Below are 6822 nucleotides of genomic sequence, written 5' to 3' on the forward strand. Positions count from 1 at the left end.
GAGTTATTGGATCATTGCCTTGCTGAAAATAACCCAGCAGCTCATCTTATGCTATTGCTGCTATTCCGTATACAGTACATTTCTCTCTGCTTCGGTTCACGTGGGTCTTTCCAGGTTTTTCTGATAGCATCCTGTTCATCATAACTTTTATATAGTACCTTAAACTTGACAAAGAATTTTCTTCACAATAACCCAGCAGAGTAGGTACTATATGTTTTGCCATTATAGTTAACCATCATAACTATTTCCCTCCATCCTATTCTCTTCCAATGATATTTACTCTATTTTCTATCTTATTTTGCCCTATTCCTCCTCAAAAGTGTTTTGCTACTGACTGCCCCCTCCTTCACTCTACCCTCCCTTCATTCACCTTTCCCTTCTTATCCTCTTCCCCTCCTACTTTCCTGTAGGATTAAATATATTACTTCTCCCAATTGGATGTGTATGTTATTCCCTTCTTGAGCCCACTCTGATGAGGTTAAGTTCTTTGAGCTAATTCTGTTTTCTTAAATTTTTCTTCCTCCCTCCCTCCTCAACTCTACCTATGAAATCAAGCAATTCAATATGGCATACATGTGGTGTTATACAGAACATCTTCACCTTCCTCAAAAGTGTTTTGTTTTTTACAGCTCCCTCCCCCAAACTTCCCTCCCCTCCTTCCCCTCTTCTCCCATCCCCTCCCTTATCTCCTCCACCCACTTTTCCACAGGGCAAATATATATTACTATACCCACTTGACTATGTATGTTATTCCCTCTTTGGATGGCTCTGAATTTTTAAAGGCTGGACCAAAGAACCATAAACTCTGACAGGTGCTACTTTAAAGGCAGAAATGTATGGCCACAGTATGGTCACAGAAAGATAGTGTCTTCTTTCCAAGCACTGACCTAGCTAAGTATGTAGTGGCTTATCACCAAGAATCTGGCCACTTGGTGATTTTATTCTTTGATCAAATTCTAACTCATGAAATGAGGAACAGCCTGCGAAGCTCCCTTCTGCTTTGGCATTGATCGTGGCAGAGTGGATCATGGGCATTTATTAACACTTATTAAATACCTTCTATGTACCAGGCTCTATGCTAAGTGCTGGAGTTTGCCAATAATAGCAGTTTTCAAGATGTCTATAAGCATTAACTTCACTAATGGTCCTCTAAGGTCCTTGTTCAATGAACAGCAAATGGATATAATCTTGGAGGAAATGAATCATATCAATCTTGGTATTCCCACTATAAATGAAAACCAAAAAAAGCCCAAAAGTATATTGTAGTTGAATGCAAGAATGATTCCCCAAGTCTTCTGGGGGCAGAGCAGATAAAGGAGTTCATTTTACATTGCAATCAACAAAACAATGTTTCACAGGGCATTCAGTCATCTTGTGTTGTAATGCTTAAATAAAATTTTGCAAAAAGACCACCACAAAAATAATTTCAGTTTATGTGTTGACATCTGTTTTATAGAGTGGAGAGCTAGAGAAATTCTAGGAAGAATTCAGTAGACTCTCCAAATGAAATCAACATTTTTTTAATACTCAGGTGTTGTTTGTCCTTCCTTCTTTTTTATTTTCTCTTTTTTTTCTTTTGTTGAGGCAATTGGGGCTAAGTGCCCAGGGTCACACAGCTAGTAAGTGCTAAGTGTTTGAGGCTGGATTTGAACTCAGGTCCTCCTGACTCCAGGGCTGGTGCTCTATCCACTGCACCACATAGCTTCCCCCTGTCCTTCCTTCTTGAAGAGGACAAATGACATCAAGGGAATGATGTCTTGGCTTGCAAGTGAATTGGATTTCAGTGAGGCAGGGTTGTGCAGTCATCAGCCGCAATCCCTCCTCTGGAGTCATCAGAGTCTACTAGGAAGACATAGGTCAGGACTGAGATGCAATGGGAGACGTTGGCCTTTTTAAGCTAAAGTTTTTTACAGGTTTCAGTTTGTCTGAGGCAACACCTATTCAGTAATTAAAGGCAAAGTAAGAAAGGAGGCAAAAAAAAATGACTTGTTTGTCTTCACAAAAATCAGTCTGGGAAGGGAAGACCTTCAGAGTTTCATGCCAGAACAGAAACAATTGTTACTTACTCTCACTCTAAGTCATCAAAGCCCAAACAATGAACAAGTGAGGCTTGGGCTGGGACTCATTATTGACCAATCAGTGAGAGCCAGAGTGATTTCAGTTTAAAGGAATGGTCAAGTAGTTCTATTTGTATCCCCAAGAGATATATTTCAAGAAATCATAAATGAAAACTATATGAGGCAAAAGAGTTAATTGTCCAGGGGCAGTTAGGTGGCACAGTGGATAAAGCACCGGCCCTGGATTCAGGAGGACCTGAGTTCAAATCCGGCCTCAGACACTTGACACTTACTAGCTGTGTGACCCTGGACAAGTCACTTAACCATCATTGCCCTGCAAAACAAAAAATTTGAAAAAAAGAGTTAATTGTCCCAGTTTGAAAAAAACCTCTAATGATAGAATAAATAAGCAGGGAAGAAAAAAAAAACCTAGCCCCCAAACCCCACAATACCTTGCAAAGTTCAAACAATAAAAATTTATATTCCTTTGGACAGAGCACCCCCACATGTAAGGGTTATGACTCCCCATGTGAACAAAGGGAGAAACTGATAGTAATCTCAATATAAAGGTAAGACTAGGAAAAGATGGCAAATATATGTTGGAAAACATGATTCAGGAGTATGGAATGAGAGACCAAGGACTGGTATACTACCCAGAAACCTCCTGCTAATATGTTATGAATACTTTTTTTTTTAAGTGAGGCGATTGGGGTTAAGTGACTTGTCCAGGGTCACACAGCTAGTAAGTGTTAAGTGTCTGAGGCTGGATTTGAACTCAGGTCCTCCTGACTCCAGGGCTGGTACTCCATCCACTGCGCCACCTAGCTGCCCCATGAATACTTTCTTAAAGAAAAGAACCAGAGGGTGGTGAACATGAAAAGTACTTAACAACATCACAAGGATGATACTTATTATATTTTGAAAGGAAACAGCTTGTTTCTAATGTGGGGGCTCTTCCCAAATACAATCAAACCACCTTAACCTTAGAAAAAAAATCTCCAATAATCACAAAACTAGAAATAACAAAACTGAGAAAAGGATGGTGGGCTAGTAAAATAACTACACCCTGGCCTATTTAACCACATAATTGATGCCAAGAAATGGGAAGTGGATGGAGGAAAAGACACTGACAATGATTACAATTTCATACAGATATTTAACCCATGTAAATCAATTCCTCATAATGTAGAAATCAAAAAAGCCTAAATATCACCATAGTTAGCAAATGCTTGGCAAGTAATGCCAAGAAGAGAGAGGGATTCCAGCTAAAGAATATGAATTGTTTCACAAAATTTTACAGAGCAGAATGACGGGAGGCCATGAGTAACATTGTAAGAGATTGCAGAGGGGTACCCTCTGGTGAGAAAGCTAGATGACAGAGCCTACTAATGAAAGCCGACCCAAGAAAATTGAAGGATTAAACTCAAAGGACAACAGACAAGTTATGGAAACCATTTTCAAAGAGTTTTATGCCAAACTCTTCTTATGATCTCTTTCCTGGAGTTTCATAGGGGGCACCACCTCATTTAGACTCTCATTTCCCAGCTTCGGATGTATTTACGGAGGGAATAGAAATAGAATTGAAGAAAACAAAGATGAGAAAAGCAACTAGATCAAACCAAAAAAGACACACAAGAGGATATTTGTACAGTATCTGCATCTGTGGAGGGAGAAGCCATACTCATGTAATAACAAATCTTTGAAGGATTGAAGTAACTTGGAATGCATTAACCAAGAAATAGCCTTCCCTACTGCAGTGGACATAGGATTTTCTTAAAACCTAATGATTGGGGCGGGTAGGTGGCACAGTGGATAAAGCACCAGCCCTGGAGTCAGGAGTACCTGAGTTCAAATCCAGCCTCAGACACTTAACACTTACTAGCTGTGTGACCCTGGGCAAGTCACTTAACCCCAATTGACTCACTAAAAACAAAAACAAAAAATCCTAATGATCTTAGATAGGGAAGCATTTCTATAAACTGGATTTTAAATAAACTGGATCTATGAATTGGAGTGAATAGGAGACAAGTGCGAGAAATACTGTGAATGCAGGACCTACAGAATTTGGCAGCTAATTGGGTACAGGGGGGTGAGGGAGAGGAAAGGGTCAAAGATGACTCTGAGGAATCAAAGGATCTCCAAATTGGGAAGAAATCTCAGATCTAATCCAACCCATAAGGTTACCTTCTACTACATTCCTGGCAAATCTAGCCTCTGCCTGAAGACCTCCAGTGAGAGAGGGCCCACTACTTCTTTTTTGTTTGTTTGTTTCTGGGAAGTGAGGGTTAAGTGACTTGCCTAAGGTCACACAGCTATTAAGTGTCAGGTGTCTGAGATCGAGTTTTGAACTCAGGTCCTCCTGAATCCAGGGCCAGTGCTTTGTCCACTGCACCACCTAGCTACCCTGAACCCACTACTTCTTGAAGTAGTCTGTATAACTCTAATTATTAGAAAGGGCAGGAAGGTGGTACAGTGGAGAGTTCTTCCTGAGTTCAAATCTTGCCTCAGACACTTACTAGCCATATGACCCTATGTAAGTCACTTAACCCCTTTTGTCTAAGTTTCCTCATCTGTAAAGTAAGCTGGAGAAGAAAATGGCAAATCATTCTAGTATCTTTGCCAAGGAAACCACAGATGGGGTCGTGAAGAGTCACACATGACTGACAACAACAAATTGTTAGGAAAATTTTCTATGCCCATTGCCCAAGCCCATTGGGGATTGTGGAAAGATGGCAGAGGCAGCTCAGTGGTGCGGTGGATAGAGCACCGGCCCTGGAGTCAGGAGTACCTGAGTTCAAATCCAGCCTCAGACACTTAACACTTACTAGCTGTGTGACCCTGGGCAAGTCACTTAACCCCAATTGTCTCACTAAAAAAAAAGAGAAAGATGGCAGTATGTTAAGACTCAGAAGCTTCCATATCCCTAATAAGCACCCATTGCCAATAATTCTGTTCTTTGAGGCCAAGCAGAACAGGTCTAATCTCCCTTTCACATGATGGTCCTTAAAACACATGAAAAGAGCCATCATATCCCAGGTGAAGGTCATGGAGGGATGGAGATGTACTCAGTTTAAGATAGATTTGTGTTTGGGGAGCTGGAAGGATACATGCATGAAAATATCAAGAAAAGGATGCAGGGAAGAGTTGTAGGAATCTAGAGAAGAGTGTTGGGTTTGGAGTCAGACAACCTGGGTTCAAATCTCCCCTCAGCCATTTGTTACCTCTACAGTCTCTTGACTGCAGTTTCCCCATTTATGAAATGAAGGGGTTAGGCTGGTCTCTGACATCCCTCTGAGCTCTAGATCTGAGATCTATGATCTTAGAGTCCATGAAGCCTCTCCTGATATCTGCCTCAGTTGTGAGTCCCTTCCCCACAAATTACTTTGTATTCATTTTGTGTAGTTTCTCTCTACATTCATATTTATGTATGTTGTCTCCCCTATTAGAATATAAGCTCCTTGAAGGCAGGCACTATTCTACTTTCTATTTGTATCTTGATGCTTAGTATAGTGCCTAGCACATGATAAGTGCTGAATGAATTCTTGTGCATTGATTGGTTGTTCCCTGTGGGGGAGGCAAGGCTTGGATTATTATGTCCATTTTACAGCAAAGGAAACTGAGTCCCAGAGAGGGAAAGTACCTTATCTAGGTTCTCAGAGCCAGTAAATATAAAAGTCATGGGAATCCAAGCCCTCTGTTTGAGAGCACAGTATAGATATGAATGATGATTATGTGCCCTTGAACCATATGTGCATGCATGCCCAGGATTAATTGGCAATTACTCCACTTATTCTAACCATCTGGGGCCAGGTGCAGGGCTGGTTGGAGGGAAAATTGTGAAGTAGGTGAAATAATTTTTAATATTCCCTCTGCTAGCCAGGGCTCCAGGGCCTTCATACTAGCTCTTGGCTATAATCCAAATTTTAGCATAGTAGATAGAGTACCAGATTGGACTCAGGAAGAGCCAGATAGGTTTGATCCTACCCCATACATATTTTTTGTTTGTTTGTTTGTTTTTGGGGTTTTTTGCGGGGCAATGGGGGTTAAGTGACTTGCTCAGGGTCACACAGCTAGTAAGTGTTAAGTGTCTGAGGCCGGATTTGAACTCAGGTACTCCTGAATCCAGGGCCGGTGCTTTAACCACTGCGCCATCTAGCTGCCCCTCCCGTACATATTTACTAGATGTGACCCTGAACAAGAGATTCACTCTTTCTGAACCTCATTTCCCTCACCTGTAAAATGGAAATAATAATAATGACAATAACTAATAATAGTAATAAAGTTATAGGGTGGTTGTGAAGCTCAAATAAGATATATATGTAAAGTACTGTTGGTTTTGTTGTTGTTATCCATTGGTGACAATTCCCTCAACCCACCCAAACTCCACCTTATGGATAAAGTTGGCTTTGCCACTTTATATACTTCCCAAAGGTGTAGAAAATCATTAATATCACCACCACCAACACATGGTCAAATTGAAAGAATACTGGAATCAGAGCTGAGCAACCTGCTTTGGGGACCCTCTTTTGCTGTGGAAAACTGAGCGAGTCACTTTTCATCTCTGAGCCTGTTTCCTTTTCCGTAAAATGTGTGTAATAATCCTGGAGAGTTCACAGGACCAAGATAATGAATATAAGGGCGATATTAATGAAAGCTATGATTATCTTTATAATGGCATATTATAAAGATAATATACTCTGATTTGGACAATGCTCCCGTGTATCCACCTCTTCCTCCCTTGCTCATTAGAACTTCCCTACCCCAT

The sequence above is a fragment of the Dromiciops gliroides genome, chromosome 3 (assembly GCF_019393635.1).
Source record: "Dromiciops gliroides isolate mDroGli1 chromosome 3, mDroGli1.pri, whole genome shotgun sequence".
NCBI classification, from domain to species: domain Eukaryota; kingdom Metazoa; phylum Chordata; class Mammalia; order Microbiotheria; family Microbiotheriidae; genus Dromiciops; species Dromiciops gliroides.